A 22,790-nucleotide genomic window follows, 5' to 3' on the forward strand; every position below is an offset into this window, starting at 1 on the left:
TTGCGCACCATTTACATTAAAATACTTAAAATTGGGCTTCTCTTCAAACATTTCCATGATTTGTTGCTCACAAACCATCTGAAGTAATGCTAACTCTTTAATTAAAGGTTTGAAAAACATCTTAGCACTTAGCACTAGCACTACTTAGCACTACTATTAGGATATAACAACTTCAAATTTAATTTACTCACATAATCTCATAAACAATTAATTGTATCACACTTGTCTGTCCTCTTTGAAGGAACACAATTCCACCCTTTGTTAAGCAAATTACACATTTCATTTGTTAACTCTAAGCTGGATAAATTAATAATCACAAAAACAGTGTCAACAGTATCTCTTGTACTTATTCTGAAAAGTTCTTCTTTTTCCAACTGTTCTTCTGTTGGAAATTCTATTGGTAGTTCTTTTTTGGTGCAGAGGCTATCTCTGCCCAAGTCCTGTTTGGATTTGCCTGTCGCTGGTAAACTTTTACCAACTGGCGACTTTCTTCCTTTTGAAAATCCTTATTAATGTTGTTAGAATTATTGCTGCCATTTTTTTGGCCGCTGCTGCACTCATTTCTGCATAACCACTGATAGAACCTGAAGGCTCATTTCTTTAAGCCAAATGCTTTGATTTTCGCGTCGTGCTTTCTTCTATGGCCACACTTTCAGTTCTTTCTCTCCTGCTGTTAGCCGATGTCCGCTCTGATGAATTAGAACCGCCCACTTCTGCTGATTCGGCTGTGACGTCAGCTGCCTTATAGTCCGTCTTATCCCTGAGAAATTTCTTGGTTTTGCAATTTTTAAGGATTTCATTTTCTTTGCCAAGTTTCTCTTGAATCTGGGATAACTTGGCATTGAAATTATCTGCAGTAAGACTGTCCTTCAGTCTAAAAAAGACTGATTTGATTTTAGTATCTAGCTCTTTTATTTTAACAACGTTCAGCTCAGATAGCATTGCAACATACTGCATCCCTGTTTTCTGATTTAGGGCTGTCCATTTGGTTAAAAACTCTTCGGGAATATTAGATCCCACAGGCATAACTGATATTCTGAGAACTTTTGGAACTCTTTGAGTATTGAGACAACTTTAAAAATACAAATTGTCCCATTGAAGTCTCTTCAGTTTTAAAAGGTCTTTTTCTAGTTGCTCAAACATACTGAAAAAGTTTGGTTTATCAGCCAAACTCACCGCTGGTAGAGCATTTACTTCCTCAAACAGGTCAATGGGAGATGCTAACTACCCATTTAGAGCCTCATCAAATCTAAAAAAGCCTCCTTCATTGTTAGAGACACTGGCCATATTCAGAACAGCAAATCTATTGGTTCGCCCTTCTTGATTCAGAATAATAGATTTGCTTGGAGTATCCATCAAAATTCCACCCGGTGTAACAGTCATAAAACTGGAAATAGTCAGGCTCTCCATATGAATCCAAAATAAGTGAACAAATCACAAAACCTTCGGAAAAACAAAATGAAATGAAATAAAACCGAAAAATGGAGCCAAATGATTATAAACTTCACAACTTTATTTACCACATCCACAGTAAGCACTTTCATCCACTAGGGACTTCTTCAGACTGCATAATATGTAAGAAACAATACAATCACATTAAATACTTTAAAATCACATGATTAAGACATCACATGACACAACTTCTTCCTTTATAAAAAGGTAGTAAATTATTTTCTGTCATTTAACCCAGGTGGATGGCAAGCATTCAACCTAACTTGCCATTCATATTCTCTCCAACTTAATTCATCTTCTGCATCAAATTTTTGGTCAACATTAGTTATTTCATCTAAAACACAAAACGTAAAATCTACATTACATGCTTTTCCTTGTAGTGCTTACTAAAAGCATTTTTCCTCATCTTTCACACCAACTGCATGGCAGGTTAATGCAGTGGTCTGCAGGTGCGATGGTTTTGGGGCTGAAATATGGGGCAGGTGTTTATTTTGTAAGTGTGTATTACAAGTGTAAAAACACTTACAGTAAATATAGCTCTATTTATCTGAGCTGAGCGAAGCTGCGTGTTGTGCCGCATGGCAACTCACTAAAAAAATATGAAGAAAAGAAAAATGGGGAGCTATGAAAGTAGTGAAATGGGGTACAATCAAGGGCAAAAACATAGTGAAATGCAGGTGGGGATGTGCAGGAAGGGTGTTGGAAAGAACCATAGCTATCCATTTCTTGTACAGCAACAACTTTGCACTTAGATAGAATTTGTACATGACTTTGACCTCTCTGCCCCAGAAAGAGGGGTGAGGACATCATAACAGTGTTGTCAAGCCAGTGGACACCTGTGGGAAATGGAGAGCTATGTATGGGATGATTTTTTTTTGGGACAGGTGCCCATTTTTTTTTAAGGTGAGAGGGGAATGTTGGGGAAGGGACATAGGTATCTGTAAGGGAGGTAAGTTAGGTAGGTGAGCATGCATTTGCAGACAGACAAGACAGGCAAGACAGCAGACAGGGGCAGTGTTTGACACATGAGGGGGTTGAACACCTTGGATAGGGAGGGTGTTGTGGAATCCAAGTACCATGTGCCTCCAGATGGCAGCAGTGTGACTCACATCCCCACCTATGGGACTGTCAGCACTGCTCCTTCACTGCCCCAAGAGTAGCAGTGCAGGAGGCTGGACACCAGGGTGAGGCTGCCCCACCAGGTCGGCCAGCATGTTCTCAATTCTGTGCAGGCAGTGGTCAAAGACACAGTAGACTATCCTGTGCACCAAGACTGGCAGCTCATCCTGGATGACAACACCCCCTCCACCACTGCTCCTAGAGGGTGGCCAGGGCCTGTCCTGTGAGACAGTACTACTTGATGCCACAGGTACTGCATGGCAGCAGAGGGGACACCACCAGTCTGGGTCCCAGATGTGCTGTGACACGGTGCCACAGCTGGTTGAGGCAAGGTAGGAGGATCAACTGGAACTGGCCTAACTTGACATTCTGCGGTGAATGACGTATAGCAATACGTTTAGGTTAGTAATAACCAAACCACTGTTAGTATTAACAGAGTGGAGCATCATTTTCATTAATCTAAATACATATTAATGTACTTGTAAAACTACAAACCTGAACTTGTGGCTATTGCCGTGCTCTAACACATGCTTAGCTCATGCATTATTCTCCTTACTTTTCTTAATATCACCCACATGTTCCAAGATCCTCTCTGTCAGACTGCAGTTGGTTTTACCTATGTAATAACAGTCACAGATGGAACAAATAGCCCAGTGAACCACATTATTGGTATTACAGTCTGCATAACACCTCAACTCTATCCTCCTATTAATAGATTTCAAATGTAAGCTAGTGGTATTAAAGACAAACTTATAAGCAGAGCAGTGCCGACTGGAGAAGGCACCTAGTTTCTCAACTACTGATACAACTATTCTTATATCATGGCTGACATTTCAAAGAAAGGTTGTTCCTAAAAGAGAATTTAGGTACAGGGCCAACTATATCTGCTATGTCATCATCCATTAAAAGAACAGACCAGTGTTTCCTGATGACATTACACAGCTTACCAGCTCAAAAATGTAAAAGGCATCCTGACTGCTTGTGTGTTATTGTTAGAACGTGTTGAATCCACTTCATATCTAGAAAAATAAGGACGTGCAGTAGAAGTTCTCAAGGCACAAACCTCATTCAAGGTTTCCTGTACTTCTGATTCAGAATAACCCCTACTGACAAAATCAACAGTCGCTTGATGTAGTGCAAGACAAGCCTCTGCATCCTTGTCATGCAAACGCATAATCCTCAAAAACTGCCCCTTCAACACATTCTTAGATATATGTCTTGGATGCATGCTAGATTTATGTATCAAATTATTACATTTGCATGGTTTCTTATAAACAGCCATACTAACATTATTTAACTCATTCATCCTAACACATATGTCCAAAAATGTTTTTCTCTTTTTTTGTGGTTTACTGTGCCATTTGTTCCATCTGTGACTGTTATTACATAGGTAAAACCAACTGCAGTCTGACAGAGAGGATCTTGGAACATGTGGGTGATATTAAGAAAAGTAAAGCAGAATAATGCATGAGCTAAGCATGTGTTAGAGCACGACAATAACCACAAGTTCAGGTTTGTAGTTTTAGAAGTATTACGTGAAAGTCTTAGACTTGGGGATTTGTGAACCTAACAGAATGTGCTGAATTAAGGTGGATTGTCACCTTAAATGCAGATAAATTTCCAGGTCTGAATGGACGTGTCTCCATCGGGTCCCTATTATATTAGCGAATGCACTGAACTGCGAATGCTATTTAGTCGAACGTCATTATGCGAAATGGCAAAATACCAAAAGCACAGAACAGAGATTTTTTTCCTAGGGAAAACAAATCACTGGGCCGTTTTCAGGACTGTGCCATTTCCTCCACTGTGGTGCGATCTTGGAGTTGGTATATTTAAGTAGGGGGTTGTGGGAGGCAAAGCCCCCTACTTTATTTTGTGTTTGGATTTTTTTTTTGTTTTTATGGATCAGCAATTTTTTTTCCCTGGGAAAAAATTGCTGATCCATGTGTTCAACATTTTGGGTTTTTGGGGATTGTGGGTTGATTATATAGCATTCACAATTCAGTGCGTTCGCTAATATAATATAGACCCTCTCCATCAAACCTATTCTTAAGAGTAGGAATTTGTTTCATTGATTTTAAAGATGTTTAGAGGTTGGTTTTATGAATGAAATTGTCATGTGATATTATAGTTGTTTGTCATTGGTAGTTTTTTGTTTTAAATATGGTTGTCTTATTTTACGCTTTATAGTCTGATGAAGCAGCAGTTTGCTGTGAAAGTGCTTACTTTTCTTCAATAAATTACTGTTTTATTTTGCTCTACAGCCATGTTGGTCAATTTTGTATTTATTATTTTTCAAGTTTAATGCAGACTATACCCTGAAAACACTGATAATACCCTACATGCATGTAGTGTCAGTTCTGAGTACAATGGCTACAATTCTCTTACAACTGATGTAGCACTTACATACCTCTCAAGCTGTTAACATGAGTCAGTATGGGCCAAGCAATGAAAAATACAGGTACACTACTACACAGAACACTTTCACATAATGTGGACTTCTTCAACTACCAATGTGTTCTGTAAGCAGATTTGGTAATACATTGCATTCCAGGTAATCATTTTTCTGGTAATCCTGTGACAGATGGATTAGGCTGTTTTAATTACAATATGTGAAATCATAACACTTGAGAAGCATCTTTGTGTGCAGTACATAATCTAGACATCTGTCATGCCTTAGTTGGCAGGCATGGGAATAGAACCCAATAGCTGTGACTGCAGGAGACATCTGCAAAAAAATGTAACTTTATTGGTATTGCTGATAACTGTCTGTGAAATGTTAGCACAATCATATCTGCGCATAACATGGGCTACCTCAACCATATACCATATATTTGTTCCTGGAGTGGGAGAACAAGAGAGCATTATGCAACTGAATTTGTTTTGCATTCTAGAACTATTACAGTGCTATACTTGACTCTAGTGACACATGCATGACATACAGCTGTACTGCATTTAGTGAAACAAATCTCTATGGGAATAAACTATGTTGCTTAACACTTTATTGGTATTGCTGGTAAGTGTCTGTGAAATGTAACCACAATCATATATGTTCATACCACGGGCTACCTCACCTATATACCTTCTGTTCCTGGAGTGCGAGAAAAAGACAGCATTATGCGACTGAATTTGTTTTCCATTCCAGAACTATTGCAGTGCTATACTTGACTGCAGTGACAGTAGAACACACATGCATGGAATATGGCCATACTGCATTTATTAAAACAGATTTCTGTAGGAATCAACAATGCTGCTTAACACTTTATTGGTATTGGTGATAAATGTCTGTGATGTCCACACAATATCTGCCCATAGACTGGGCTACCTCAGCCATATACTGTTATTACCTGAAGTAGGAGGAACAGAGAGCATTATGTGACTGATACTGGCCTGGAGACAGCCTTGGACCATACTATGAGTTAAACAATACAATTTACAGGCCATTATGTTTGCATTCTACACTTCTTACAGTGTTACACTTGAATGCAGCAACCTTACCATAGACAAGTAATGCATACAGCTCTACTGCAATGGTTATGACAACACAGTCCTGCTGTACACCATTTTATTTACTGTTATTGGTATTGTTTACTGCAATACAATTGTTATTGTTCATTTAAGGCACTACAGCTCTAATGTCACTACAGTTCTATATGCCCATTTATTGCACTACACTTTTTCTTGTGTATACTTTATTGCAGTAAATGTTTTACTCTTTCTTGCTAATTGCACTACAGTTAGCGTAATAAATCCATACATAACGCACTCACGGTGTAACCTGGTCAGCTGCCTAGCATGGGACTCGACATTGTGAGCCCTTTCAGCTGCAGCTGTTGGGAGAGAAGCATACCATTATGCATACCAGTTTTGCAGACATTCAACTTGCATATTAGTATAACAGGAAAACATACCTACATATTGGTGGGGCATTCCCAGCTCTAGCTTCTTGGACCCAGAAGTCCAAAGTTCCGCTCTTTCACCTCTTCAGGTCATCATAACAGTGACAACACTGGTCACACGTGCAGGGATACCAGTAACACTGGTGAGTTCCCTGGCCAACCGGTCCCAGGCATCCGCCTTACACTCTGAGCCTTGGAAAACAACCTGCAGCAGCCTGGGTTCATGAGTTTTTACCAGGAGCCCAGCAAAGACCCTGGACTGCTGACCATCACATTTCTGCACCGAAAGAGTGCACCTTCACCAGCACCTCCTGCCATATCACCACTTGATCAGACTCCAAAGACTGTTGCATAATTCACGCCTATTGTGCCAAACATAGGCTGTTTTCCTGCCATTCATGTCACTGAGCAACATTCAAAAAAGCACTGTGTCACTTAGCAGAGTACAAACCAGCTAAGCAGAGCTAAGCAGCATGAAAATTCACATAACCAAGGTTTTAGCTAAGCCTAGCACTGCACAAACAAAAGTAGCCATTGGCATGTTTAAGCAGTGTTCAGCACAGTGCAGCAGTGCCATATTTCACAAATTTGTTTTTTAAAATTAAACATATATAAACATTTAAATTACAGACATCTTATCACTGCTATGGATGCATATCCATGACTACTAAACATTAGGCTATATCTTTACCCATTTAGCAACTTGGATATTATGAAAACTAGTATACCATCACATATACTACTGGGGTACTGGTTAGCATCACTACGCACTGCGGTGCGTTGTGAAAACGCACTTAAATGGACCCAGACAAAAATAATTAATTACATCTGGTTTCTATTTTTATTTATTTATTTTACATTTGTTTACCGAGATAGTCAGACTGGATATATGTCCATTTTCATCGGAGGCCCAGGGAGAAAAGCTCCAAATAGACAAATTACATAGATAACATTTAAAAGTATAAAACAAAGTATACAACAAAGAATAAAAACAAAAGTGATTATCTACAATGGTTTGTGGTGTTCCCTAATAGGGACACACAATTCACATGGTCAGACAGAATTAAAGGCAGGAGACATTAGATAGTATACAGAGCTTGGTGAAGTAGTTACCTGTACGATGTTAAGAGATTATCCTTTCAGTATTTAACTTAATCAGGGTTGGTACATGGGCAAAGCCAGTTCATTTTTGAGATACTGTTTGAGGTTATTTTTGAATAGACCTACAGAGGATTGTAGGGTTATATAGTTTGGCAATGGATTCCACATTTTGCCAACAAAGTTGGCAAACAGAGAATCACCAGCAGCATTATTAGCTTTGTGGGTTTGGACTGGTAGTTTGTTGGCTGATCGCAGAAATCTCAAGTTGCTCTAGGGCTTAACGATATTTATAAGTGAGAGTGTATTCTCGGGGTAGTACACAATTTTGTGCGCTATTAAGAGTTGATTGAACTGAATTAGGCTGGGCCGTTCTAGCCACTCTAGTTTTTTCAGGTTCTGGCAGTGGCAAATCTGACAATATGGTTGTAGCTATGAGAGAGCTTACCTAGTTCGGATTTGTTGAGGTTTGAGAGTACTGAAGTGGCATATAGAAGAGTAGAGAGAAGGTGTGGCCATTTTTAGATGTCTAGCAATTGTCAGCTATGTATGTATGAGCGCCATTTGGCTCTGCAGCATTCTGAGGCATGCTGCCCAAACAGCAGTTAAAAAAAATAAAACAGAAAACATACAAAAGTATTTCAAATAACAAAAATACATAATTATAATAATTAATGGCATCAGGTTTCTATTTTTAGATATTAGGCAGGTGTCAGCTGTCTATACGTGAGCACAGCTTGGCATTGCTGCGCTCTGCACTGTGCTGCACCATGCAAGCATGCAAAAAATGGGAAAAAAAGAATTTAAAATAAAACATTACACATTTGACCCAAGTCACAGCAGTTTCAACAGTAGCTGGGAGCAGTGCAGGCCATCCACAACCACAGGTAGCCTCTACACTTTTCCCTACACTGATTCAATAACCCTGTTTCTATGCTCTCCCTCAACAGCGTGCCATCATTAATATGCATGGCAAGCTGCCAAGGGGGAACAGTGGCCATATATATGGACACATTCCATGTAGGCTCTACAAGGAGCCCACACTGTTTTTATTATATCCTGGGGATAAAGTCATCAAAAATGCTTTAACTAAACATAACATGAAAATGGCCAATCACTTCAAATGCAAATTCCACATGCTAGACAAAATTAAAAAGAAAACCCATAAATGGCAACCAGAACACCCACCTGGAAAAGAAAGAAGATGAATGAAAGGTAAGGCTAAATGTATATAACAAACTGCACCTGAAATATGGGTGCTCTATCAAGAGCATACTTCATGTCAAAAAAATCAACCACAGAACATTTTATCAAAATCTACTTAGCCTGATAGTCTGTGCATAGGAATACAGCAGCTGGCAGTTATGCACTCTCCCCCTAACAGACTCTCCAGGTGGCTCACAGTCTGAACACACCCTGTCTTTATATGTGCTAACTACCAAAACAACAAGCAGCTCATTTCTTTTTGCATGCTGGACCTGGAAGATAGTACCACCAAGGAGACCAACACCACACCGAGAGGAACATAATATGGCATTACTACTGTATTATTATGGGCACAGCTCTAAATCACTATCTCCTATCTTCATTTACAGACAAGGTACAATATGGTTCGTGGAAGTGCCCACTAGACGGAAGGTGGGATCATTTGGCGTGGGCACAATTGTACACGAGATTTAACAGCACCCCCACGAGAGGACACGTGGCACCTATTCCTCCTGTTTTTTGTCTGGTCACTTTTAGGCTTATTAAAAGAAGATTTTTGGCATGGCACAACTTATAAGCCACCATAGGTTATACAACATAAAAGATCTGCAAAACACAGAATTTAACTACTTCCATGGTCACAGTGCACAATTTCATCCAGGATGTACTATTACTAAATAGCCCTGTAAATGTGGGCCACACACACTTGAGGTGATTCTTACTTGCTTTTCCCAGGAAGACAGTGAACACAGTATGATAGCCCCATAGAAGACATCACACCCTCTACCACTCTGCACCAGGGTAGTTGCCCCTTTTGACTTACACTAACTACGCTGTTGAGGGAGCTTCTTCTCCTCCACTCCAAAACACATGCTTCTAACCAATCAGATTTGACAGCCCAGCAACCAATCATGTTGAGTAGAATGTTTATCAAGAAGATTTAAACCATTGCAAACTGACTTTTATTATCTGATGAAGTCTTTTTATGATGAAAGTGCTTATAAAGAAATAAACAGGTCAATTTAAATGTACAGAAGGATCTCCACGAATACTTATTTTTTATTTTTTTTTACTTTACTAATAGTGGTCAAAAATACGTTAGTCATTAAGTTGAAGTTAGAAACATAGCTTATAGGTCAGTCAGATTGCAGTCACATAACACTGTTGCTTGAACCAAGGCCCTTAGAGCCTTTTAGGCTCACCTTTCTCTGTTTTTTGTTAGTTCGGATAAGGACAAGCCCCTTGTATGGATTTGGATATATACACTCATTGGTGGCAGCATTATATGTAGAAGTTCAAGTATTTGCAGTTATGGTTCTTGGGATTGGGATGGGAATGCATATGTGAGTGCTGAGGTTAAGGTTAAAGTAAGGGGGCAGGTTCATTGGTATGTGTGTGTATCTGCAAGTATTTGGGGTTAGAGTAAGTGCTCACATTTCTCTAATTTATAAATATATGTATGTATGTATATGTATATATAAATATATCGCCATCCATCCACAACCCCTTTTTTTCCGATTTTTGCAAATAGGGTCGGGGTGTCATTTCAACAGTGACGACCATCTACTCATCTAGAGCCAAGGTTTACACTGCCAGGTGGTTATCCCTGCTGCTGGAGATATATATATATATATATATATATATATATATATATATATATATATATATATATATACACATACACACACACACACACACACACACACACACGTGTATATATATATATATATATATATATATATATATATATATATATATATATATATATATATATATTTATATGGGTCTACTTGAAAAGACCGAAAGTCTACTTACTTGAAGTTGAAAACACTGAGGTGACAACATCGACTCTACATTTAAATGATTTCTTACATAACCAACAATTTACCCAGGGAAAGGAAGCAATGAGCCCACATTTGGAAGTTTGCCATTTTCCCCACTATAGTGCCATCTCAGAATTGGTATAGCTAGTTAGGGGGGGTGTGGGCGTGAACCCCCCCTCACTTGTGTGGGTTTGGAGTGCTTCCATGTGGTTTCTTGAGATTGCTGGCTGACTGCTTCCTTTCCCTGGGTAAATTGGTGGTTATGTGAGGAGTCATTTAAATGAAGATTCGTTGTTGTTTTCTCAGTCTTTTCATCTTCAGGTAAGTGGGCTTTCAGTCTTCACACACACACACACACACACACACACACACACACACACACACACACACACACACACACACCAGTGAAGTACTGTGTTAATTAATATTGTTTGCTGAACTTTCAAATTGTATTCTGGGAAGGTCACATTTCTTTTCAGGAGATGAGGTAGTTCATATACATAGGCATACAATGTTATGTTGTTACCAGAAATGTGAATGAGACAGGTTATAAATGCCTCGGGTACTTCTTGCTGCATCCCTTAATCGTCAGATAGACAGTCCAATATATGAAACCTGAAAAAAAGATAAGAGCATATTTTCAGGTGCTCTTGCTGGTACTTTTTCTGCTGGTCCTTTTTACACAGATTCAAATTTAGCTGGTTCCATCTATGTTCCCAGCCACATAGTACATTTTTAAGTCTTCAGAAATATATTCTGCTTCAATGTGTTTTTACGTGAAAATGATACAAGACGGAATCGTTTCAGAAGAGAAAAAAATGGGAGGAAGAGAAAATTCAAATTTTATAGGGGAATGGCAAGTGTTTTTGTATATTTTAACAGAGAATTATAGCGAATGGTTTGTGAAGCTTGTCAAAGTATCTGAGAAAACCCCACCATAAGTATGTAGAATCAAATATATTGTCTTTGCTTCTATCATTGTCACTCTCTCTCTCTCTCTATATATATATATATATATATATATACATATACATATTTATGAGAGACAGTGTGTGTGCGTGTCTGTGTGTTTATGAACAGAACAATGTGTGTGTGCTGATAGCTATTTTTATACATAAATGTTCAGCCAATATTTCTGATTGATTTAAGGTTTCTTATTATTGATGTCTGCCATCTTTGATTTAAGCATGGACTGATGTGCGGATGCATATAACCTTTGTCAATGTTATTAAGTTTTGAAAGCTTTGTTAAATGTCAGATGGATCTGCTGAAAAGTAAAAATCACTGCTAAAGCAAGGGGAGCGTGTTTAAACAAGCCTTTGCCTGTGTCAGATTACAAAAATATAATATTCCTTGTCATGGTTTGAAAAAACTTTTAACTTAGTTCCATAAAACTTGTTCTTTGTTACATGTTTGATTATATTTATCAGTGCATTTAACTTAACATTTTCAGTTTTCTTTTACGAGAATATTGATTTACTGTGCGTCACCTGTTTTATGCTATATGTATACATGTTGCTTGTGGTAATACATTTCATCCATTTGTTAATGACAACCATATTTAAGTAGTTAGCACTTGCCAAAGTTAAATGTCTGATTGTACAATACATAGTTATTAAAAGAAGAAATACTAATGAATGAGAACTGATTGGTTTGACTTTAAGGATATTAATGAAGTCTGAAATTTCCACAGCTGGTTTATCTGTATAAGTGTATTATATAGGAACATGTCTTACGTGTACATTTTTGTATGCAATTATTTTTGTACTATGTGGCATAGCAACAGACTTACTGAATCAGTGGAATACACATATTTTCATGTATATAAATATATGTCCCCCTACACATATATATCAGGCTACATTCAAGAATTTCTCTGTGGACTTCCCATTAGCCCTCCACAGAATGAATTAATCTCAGCTAGCAGAAACAGATTTCTAAAACAGATCTCTACCAGGGAAAGCACTGCACTACACTATAGATGCTGAGGTTTTAACTTGGTGAAACTAAATTGAACTATCTCACTGTTGAAACTTTCACAGGTCATTCACATGTGCATTACATAAATGTACATCTTACATGTCCTTCTCATTTGGAAGTGCAAATGGAACTTCAGTTATTACAGTCTCAGTAGCTCAACAGCACATTCACCTTTGGTGCTAAAAGTTAGTAAGTCATGGGTTCTATTCCCACACCAGATAGTTGGATTCATTTTTCTAATACTGATATTGCAATGTGGCATATAGGGGTTGCTGCACTCCTGAGTGTGCTGTCCTTTGGATGAAACAGTAAACCATTGCCCAATTTGCCTGAACTGGTGGAAGCTCAGGTGGATGCAAATGATTCTACAACACTTACTGAAAAGAATAGGGGTTACTTTATTTACATCTTTCATTAGTTACACTTCTTTACATCATTTACGTATTCATATTCGTAACATGTATCTTTTCTTTATTTGCAATTTTTTTCTAACCCTTAACATATTATCTACAAAGAAAAAAAATCAATTTTCATTTCAAGACAGAAACCCAAACAGTTGATTTTTTTTGTTTTCTAAGCCATCAACTGTTTTCATGTTTTATTTATCTCCATCCTTTCTTCCATAACCATCCTATTTCATGTAGTACGTCTTTATTGTTCCTATTTTTATAATACAATAATCCATTATATCTTATTTTCCTTGACTTATACAAACAATATTGTGTCCAATTTTTCAATTTCAAAATTTTTCTTTCTCGTGTTTTCAATATATCTTATTCTTTGCTTTATTTTTAAATCTTTCCCATTTAAATTGCTTTGTACAACTTTTCCAAAATAGTTCATTTTTTACATTCTAAAAACGATATTTTATTGTTTCTTTTTCATTACACTCATCACATTTTCTTTCTCTCATTACCTTATATTTCATACTACTTTAAGCTGATAACTTATTCAGCAAAATTCTCCATAGGAAATCCTCTGCTTCATAAAAATTCTCAGAGCTTTTCTTATATTCGTTATGCAGTTTTATATATCTTCTTTTAATTCTTTCCAGTGATACATCATAGAATATTTCTCTATAATATTTTATATAATCATTTTCTGTTTTCATCAATCTCAGTTATTAATCTCAGTTTCATCTTCCATAATTTTATTTTCTTGTTCCTTTCCTTAAATCTTTTCTTCTTTTCCAGTTTTTTCCCTCCTCTATATTCACATATATATATATATATATATATATATATATATATATATATGTATATACACACACACACACGCACACATAGATATACATACATATATTTTCCTGTCAATTGCAATTCTCTCTTTCACCTATTGTATTACCCAGAAAAAATGCAGAGATCCTAAGTGCACTACAGATTTTTCTTAGATTCATCCCCCCTTTTTTATTGTATATCACCTCTCTCTCCACTGGATTCAGTCTAGATCACCAAATAAAATAAAATATTTCTAACCTCTCTTCCTGCAGTTTTCCTGGAAACGTATATCCCTAAATATGCTATTTTTCTTAATATATATGTTTAACATCTACATGTTTTGTTAAATGATCTGTTAAAATTTCTGCACCATGACTTTTTATTTTTTCTACCGTTGTTTTCCACTGTTCTATTGCATTTTCATACTTTATAAATTTCACTCCTGACAGACTTATGTACAATATCATGTATTCCATTTATTTTTTTATTTTCACCAAACCCTTTTCTCTTTGCCTTATTTAACTGTAACTCATTTTAATTACAGCACTTGAATCATCACTTTACTTATCCGTATCTGATGTTTTTAGACAGTCATTAAATCATTTGCATAACTCATTTTCTCATCTCCTATTTTGCCTTTTTCATTTAATACATTCATGTTTGAATTATTACATTCATATCCATACAGACATACTTAATAAACATCCTTGTTTAACTCCTCCTAATTTTTATCATTTCTCCCATCCATTTACCATAACTTTCACTGATGACATTTTATAGTATGTTTTTATAACATTCAAAAAATATTCTCTTTTTCCATATGTCTCTAGAATCTTCCATATTGCTTCATGACTAACCTTGTCAAATGCCTTTGCCATATCATGTGACTTGTCCTGCTTCCTTATTTTCTTTTAGAATCACATTTGTACTTATTTTACTGTTATTAAAATTTCCTTCACCTCTTCCCCCTTGATTTTGAAAACACTCCCCTATAACTTTATCCACGACCTTCTGCATTCTTCTTTGTATTTTCGTAAAGGTGTTATAATCTGTTTGCCACTGTTATCATACTCCAAATTTTTATCTTTTCTTTTTTCTATATAAATGTAATTACTCTACCACAAATCCTTTCAGCAGTTAATTTCTTTATCCTTTCATTTAATATTTTAATATTAATTTCCAAATTTCATTAATCTGTTTATAATATTCACAACCTAATACATCTATTCATGGTGCTGATTCTTCCATTCCTTCTTTTATTATTTCTTCCATTTCTCACATAGTAATAAGTTTAGGTTCATAGGTTGGTACTTGGCAATCGGCCCTAGGGGCTATACAAGCCTAGCCAAACAATTCCTCGGATATTTCTTCCCACAATATTTACTTCCCTGGACCCCTGTCTAGCAGGGAGACTGACGTGATCCCTGAGGTGAATTTCCTTTCTCCCATCCAATCATCAAGTTTCCTTTTGAAGAGGGCCAAGGAGGCACTCTGCTTGACATGTATGGGCTGTCTATTCCAGAATATGGGGAGTCTCTGGGTCAGGATCCTACCCATCTAGCATGTTTTGTTCATTGTGATGACAAGGTTTAGATCCCTGGAGTGTGTGGCTCTGAGGGATTGGAATTTCTTTAAGTGGAGCATGTCCAACAGCTCAGGGTTTGACATGGCCTTGTATGTTAAGCAGAGATCACCTCTGAGTAAGCAATATGCCACAGAGTATAGCTGGAGTTTTTTTAGACGGTCAGCTTAGGGCATCTGCTTTAGGCCTGTGGTTCTTTTAGTGAGGTATTTCTGCGGCCTTTCCAGCTGTTGCAGATGTCTTGTCAGGTACACACCAAATGGGGTGTTATACTCTATAATGGGTCTAATGAGGGATGAATACAGTGGAACAATGACCTCCTTTTTTCTGGATGAAAAGCCCTTAGTGATGAGGTGTGCCACATAGAAGGATTTCCTGACTGTTGTGGTGATGTAGTTATTGAAGGTGAGACCACTGTCCACCTGTGTCCCTAAGTCTCTCATCACTCTTTCAGTGTTTAGTGTACTTCCACCTATGTGGTAATTTATGTGTACATGGTTTTTCCCAAAGGGGATAACAATACATTTCTTGGCATTAGGCTTGTGGCCACGGCTCTGGCACCAAGCATCTGTTTCTGTAAGGCCCTTTTGTAGAATATTCACATCATTTGGGGATTCAATAATGGCTCCCAGTCTGCAGTCATCTGTGAACTTTGTTAGCCAGAGTCCCTTAGTGTTGGCCTGTACTTCAGAGAAGTAGATGCCAAACAAGAGCAGTCCTAGGACTGAACCCTGTGGTACTCCACTTGTCACTTGTCTGGAGCTGGATTTGGAGTCGGCTACTTTTACAGTGGGTTCTGTCAGTAAGCCAGTTGGCAACCCATCGAGTGATGTAGGGATTTATGCCAAGCTTAGTAAGTTTATCTATGATTCCAGAGTGGGGGATGGTGTCGAAGGCCTTGGAGAGGTTCAGGTAGGCTGTGTGCCTGCCTTACCCTCATCCACAGCTCTGGAGACTGATTTGAAGAAGTCATTCAGGTCAGGAGACAAGATCGGCCCTTCACGAACCCAAACTGGGAGGGGTCCAGTGTTTGACATTTGCCAATGTCTTTGTTTATAGGTTCCATGATAATGCGTTCCATGCCCTTGCAGATCAGGCTCATCAGACTGATGGGACGGTAGTTCCTGGGATCCAAGGTGGATCCCCCTAGTGGAGTGGGATAACTGTAGCTGTGCGCCACTCAGTGGGCACAAAGCCTGAGGTGAGGCTATGATTAAACATGACACTTAGGTGAAGTGCGAGTTCATTTTGTAGTTCATGTAGTACACAGCCCGGGATGTCATCTGGTCCCATGGATGCTGTATTCTTAGCTTTAGAGAGTGCAGTTTCTACCTGTATGGCCGTGATTACTGGAATTTGGCAATATTTTGGTATTGAGGTGGCCCATTTAGGGAGTGAGAGGGGGGTGAAGTTGGCACTAAATTGATCTGCCAGGATATTGGCAATATCCTTGGGATCAGTATATTTAATGCCATTCTGTTGTAGCTCAGAGCAGATCTGAGCATTGCCATTTAGATTCTTGACATAACTATATAATGTCTTGTGGTTGTCTTTGGAATCTTTGGCAATTTTATTTTTGTAACTAACTTTGGAGGATTTTATGAGGGATCTCAGCTTCTTACTGAGGGTGATAAGGGAGTTTTTTGCATCTTGGGATTTTCCTCTTTTCTGCAACAGTTTCTTCCTTCTGTTGTATAGTTTGTTTATGACAGGGGATTACCAGATTGGCTTCCTTTTTTTGGAGGAGAGCGTCTTGGTTCTATTTGGGATGGCATGATTCATGCACGAGTGGATGTGCTCATACAGTGCCTTAGTGTAGGATTCAGCAGTCAAACATTCAGCTCCTGTCTGCATGGGTGCCATGAAGTTTGTCACTTCTGACTTAAGTAGCATGAAGTTGGCTTTGGAGAAGTTTTTTACAGAGGTTTCCTTACTGGGGGGTGGGGGTGGGATGTGGATATCAAGGGTGATTTGCTTATGGTCAGACCTGACCACTGAGGGGGTGATCACTGGTGTGGAGCATCTATCTCCCATGTTGGTAATGACCAGGTCTAGGATATTGGATCCCCTGTTGGGACAATGGATTAGTTAATCCAGGGCATTGGAATTTATGAATTCCAAGAGCCGTTGGGAAAAGGTGTTGGTACCCAAGTATTTTTCCCAGTTAATAGCAGGGTACTTGAAATCACCCAGTATTAGAGTGTTTGGTTGTATCTTAATATTTTCCAGTATGTTTAGAAAGGTGTAATGAGAATCTTGGGGCAAGGTGGGGGATCTGTAGCAAGATACAGTTTGGACTGCAGTCTTACCTAGTGTTAGTTGCACCTGGAGAATTTCAGATGCATTGTGTTGGGCAACTAGCCTAGAGGTGTGAATATCCTAGATTCATAGGTTCATAGGTTCATAGGTTGATACTAGGCTATCTGCCCCAGGGCATTTACAAGCCTAGCCAGAGTGTGTTTGGCTTTCACCACCCTTCTTAGATTAGTTGACTGTGCCTCTGCATAGTAGGTCGCAGAAGAAAGCCCATTTAAGGTTAGTTTACCGTGCCTCTGTCTAGCAGTGACACAGAAGAGATCCCAGGGGTAAATTTACAATCTCCCATCCAAACGTCAAGATTCTTCTTGAAGAGGGTCATTGAGGGGCTCTGTCTGACATGGATTGGGATTTTGTTCCAGAGTGAGGGGAGCCTCTGGGATATGAATCTGTCCCTCCAGCATGTTCTATTTATTTCTGTGCTGAGGTTTAAGTCACTGGATCATGTAGTTCTGATGGATTTGGATTTCTTGAGGTGGAGCATGTCCATTAATTCTGGGTTGGACTTGGCTTTAAACGTCAGGCACAGATCGCCTCCGAGTAGGCGGTAAGCAACTGAACAGACCTGGAGTTTCTTTAGCCTAACTGCGTAGGGCATCTGTTTGAGTCCCTTGATCCTCTTGGTGAGGTACTTTTGGGGTCTTTCTAGTTGTAGCAGGTGTCGGGTAAGGTACATCCCAAATGGGGCACTGTATTCAATTATGGGCCTGATGAGTAGAGGGGCACAATGACCTCTCTTGATCTAGATGTGAACCCCTTCGTGATAAGGTGGGCTATATAGAATGTCTTTCTAACCACTTTGGCAATGTGATTGTCAAAGGAGAGATTGCAGTCTACTTGGGTCCCCAAATCCCTAATTAATTCTTCCATACTTAATGGATTACCATCTATGTGGTAATTTGTGGGCACTTTGTTTTTCCCAAAGGGGATGACTATGCACTTTTAGGCATTTAGCTTTAGGCCATGGCTCTGGCACCAGTTATCCGTCTCTGTGAGACCTTTTTGGAGGATGCTTGTGTCAGCTGGCAAGTTGATTATGGCCCCCAGTTTGCAGTCATCTGCAAACTTTGTCAGCCATAGTCCTCCTGTGTTAGCCTGTACCTCAAGAGAAATATATACTGAACAAGAGAGGTCCCAGGACTGAGCCTTGTGGGATGCCACTTGTAACTGGTTTAGAGTCTGACATGGCACCTACAATTCTGACCATGTGGGTTCTATCCCTAAGCCAGTTTGCAACCCATCCTGTAACACAGGGGTTGATATTTAAGCTGGTGAGCTTATTTATGATGCCCGAGTGGGGTATTGTGTCGAATGCTTTTGCAAGGTCAAGGTAGGCTGTGTGGACTACCTTCCCTTCGTCTATGGCCTTAGTGACTGTTTCAAAGAAATTGACCAGGCTCAAGAGGCAAGATCTACCCTTAACAAAGCCGAATTGGGTAGGATCCAGTGTTTGGAGGTTCCCAATGTCTTTGTTTATTAGTTCCATGATGATACACTCCATAGCTGTGCAGACCAGGCTAGTTAGGCTTATAGGGTGATAGTTTCCGGGGTCCGTTGTGGCACCACCTTTATGGAGTGGGACCACTGTTGCTGTATGCCATTCTTTGGGTACATATCCTGTTGTAAGGCTGAGACTGAACAATGATTTTAAGTGAGGGTTCAGTTCTTCTTGGAGCTCATGTAAAATGCAGCCCGCGACACCGTCCGGTCCCATTGATGCTGTGTTTTTTGCTTTGGAGGGCAGCTCTCACCTGTGCATCTGTGATGTCAGGGAGGCTACACTCTGTTGGGATAGTCATTTGCTCATTTGGGGTGGGGGGGGGGGGGAGTTTGCACTGAACCTGTCTGCCAGGATGTTGGCATTGTCTGTGGGTTCAGTGTATTTTTTGTCATTTTGCACTAACTCAGATCATATGTGGGAGTTTCCACCCTGGTTTCTGACATAACTAAAGAAAGCCTTGTGATTATCTTTAGTGTCTTGTGCAATTTTTGTTTCGAAGCTAGCCTTAGATGATTTTATGAGGGATCGTAGTTTCTTGCCTAGAAACTGTAGTTTTATTGGCTATTTTGGGTCAGTTCCAAACTCCTTGATCCCCCTCTCTTAAAACCCAATTGCCTCGTGGTTTTGGCATCTTTTCAGACTTGTTGGCTGTTGGTGAAGCACCCACCAAGAGGAGAAAATGCTGAGAGAAGAAAGGAGCCACTTTTGAGGTTTTAAGTATTTTTCTTCATATTATTTGTTAAGATTTCTGCATTGCTGCCTACTTTTTGGCGTTTTCCAGCTTGCTAAACTTGATATCTGTATTAGGAGCTGTATTTAGAACACATCTAGAGCTTGTTTACTGCATTTCCTGTGTTGCACTTATTTTAAAATCGTTTTTTTTTTTAAACTTGCATTTACCTGTCTCTGGCCTAGCACTCAAGTGTGGGGTCATTTATTGCACTGTTCTAACTTGTTGCTACTTGTGTATCTCTGCTATCTTTAAACAAAACAAAAAAAAAACAAAAAAATCTTGTTTTTGCCCCACTTTCTGAAATATCCTTGGTGAATATGGACACAACTCCACCTTTAGATTTTCTGTCTTGGTTTGGTGGCTGAAAAGTGAAGTAAGAGTAGTGGACTGCTATTGCAGGGGTGCTCTTTGGAGTCTTGAACCAGGTCTCAGTTACTGCACAGATATCGATGTTCTCCATTTTTAGGAGTGCCTCTAGAGAGTGCATTTTGAGGTTTAGACTTCTAACTTTGAATAGCATTACCTTCAGATTTTGCATGCTTGTATCTGTTATGGTGGTGGTTTTGTCCTTTGAACCTTGCCTAAAAAAGACATTATAGTGATGGCAAGAGGTTTAGCCAGTAACCTGAATCCCAGGGGTGACAGGTGCAGACCATCTCTGGCAAAGCATCGTGGTTTGTCAATCATGTCATCCCAGGCAGACAGATACTGGATCCCCTTTGAATGACACCAGAAGCTTAGCCAATTGTTGAAGTCAATCATTTTGTCCTTATATTGTGGTATCATTCTGGGAGAAGGCAGGATGCTACTCAGGGCTAGGGTCATACCTGCCTGGGCCACATGATCTGAGAGCCCTTCCATGTCTCTTTTCATGTAGTCCAGGGAGGTACGTCTCAAGTCATTCACTCCAACATGGACAATGACAGAGTCGGATTTGTACTTGTTGTGGAGTGACTTGAGTGCATGCGTTATGTGGTGGATCCTGGCACCCGACAGGCAGCTGACTGTAATTTTCTCCTTGCTCAGCCTGGTGAGTGGGACATCAGTGTGCCTGACTATAGAGTCACCTATGACTAAAGTGTTGGGTATGTTGTCTTGCCTTAGGGGCTGTTGTTGGGTGGCATACTGGTGTTGTGAACTATGTGTCACTTTGGTTGTGACTGGTGTTTGTTTGCGTTTCAGCTTCGGAGGTCCTTGTTACTTGGGCAGGTTAATGTTAAGGGCCTCCACATATGTTGGTTTAGTGTTACTATGTGTTGGTGTTGATGGTGTGGGTTTTGAAGGGCTATGTGTTGCTTGAGGTGTAGTGCAGGTGTTAACCTTCTCCTCTTGACTGTCTAGCACAATCCTGGCTGGAGAGAGCTTTGCTTCGAGTTTGGGTATGTAAGTGCATCTCTCACAGGTTGTAGTGTTGGATGGTAGGAGGAGAGAGTTGTCTGTGTACACGAGGCAGTTGCTGCATTGCCCCAGTATGACCAGATTCACTGGGAGGACAGGAGAAATCACCGGAAGCTGACCCTTGGACATGCCTGTTTAGGTGCTTTTTTTGTAAAGTACAAGAGCTGTTTTCCCTTACCTTTGCAAGGTACTTTGCAGTTATAGGCTGTTTAGTGCCTACGATTAATTTCTCCTTATTAACATGGAGAGTTGAGTGCTTGTATCATTTTAAGGCTTTCTAGTGCTTTCCAGCAGGTTCTAGAGCAAGTGCTAGTCACAGGGGTTCATATTTAGCGCTACTACTGAGAAACTGGCTAGTTCTCAGGGAAAATTTGAAGAGCAAACTTTCTGGCACCTGGAATAGTTTAACTGTAGCCGCGTGGTGCTGCATGATACGAAAAATGCATAAACACATGCGTTTTAAGCCTTTTCTGGAGAATTATTAACATTTTCGGATTTCTTTTCTACAATCCATACTTCTTTTTGTATTGTTTTCTTTTCCTACATTCTACCCACAAACATTTCCACAATTTACACGATTTCTTTCGGCTTATACCGCTGTTTCCTTCCTCGTGAAACATTGCATCCATTTCCTTTTTCCATTTTCCCTTTTTTCCAAAAATGGTGAAACTTTCGTTTTTCCCTTTGAAAATTCTTTGTGTAAACAAAATACTTTTCCTCTGTTTTATTATACGCTTCTCTTTCTTTTTATCTCATTCTGTTACCAGATTATTCTACTTCTTTTTCATTTTTAAGATTTCATTATATACTTTCTTATTCCTTCTCTCTTTTTACTATCCAAAGTGTGTTCTTGTATTTTTCTTTACAAGCGCTCCACCAGTCTTTTGAGTGTTCATAATGTCATTGTCATGTGCTGCACGCATAAAATCGTACATTCCTTTTTCAAATCATCTGTTTTAGCAGTCTTTCTAGTCAAGCTTTATTCCTTCCCCTTCTTTTATTACTTCCCTGCCATCTCTTATTCTATCCCATACTGCTATATGATCTAGAAACCCAGCCATTTCTACCACCTGTTATTTCTTTCATATCTTTTGAATACACCATATAATCTATTTAATTTACCAAAGCCTCCCTTTTTTATGTCCATTCATATTGCTTCCTATTTTCAACCCTTCATGTCTTATAACTTCTCTTATTACTTTAATACCTTGTGTTATTTCACCTTCTCCATTCTCAGATTACTATTAAAATCTCCCACCAAAATAATTGGCTTATTTAGTAGGACATCTTTTTTAAGTTCCTCAAACGTATTTTCCTCTCCATCATATTGTATGCATATGCTACAACTAACCTCGAACATCTTTTCCTTTTGTTTATATCACATACCACTAGTATTCCAGGTTCTACTGCCGTCAGATCCAGTATCTTTATCTCTTCTCTTCTGTGGAACACATATCACTCCTCAC

This window comes from Protopterus annectens, chromosome 14.part0, assembly GCF_019279795.1.
Source record: "Protopterus annectens isolate FY-2018-M chromosome 14.part0, PAN1.0, whole genome shotgun sequence".
Classification (NCBI taxonomy): domain Eukaryota; kingdom Metazoa; phylum Chordata; order Ceratodontiformes; family Protopteridae; genus Protopterus; species Protopterus annectens.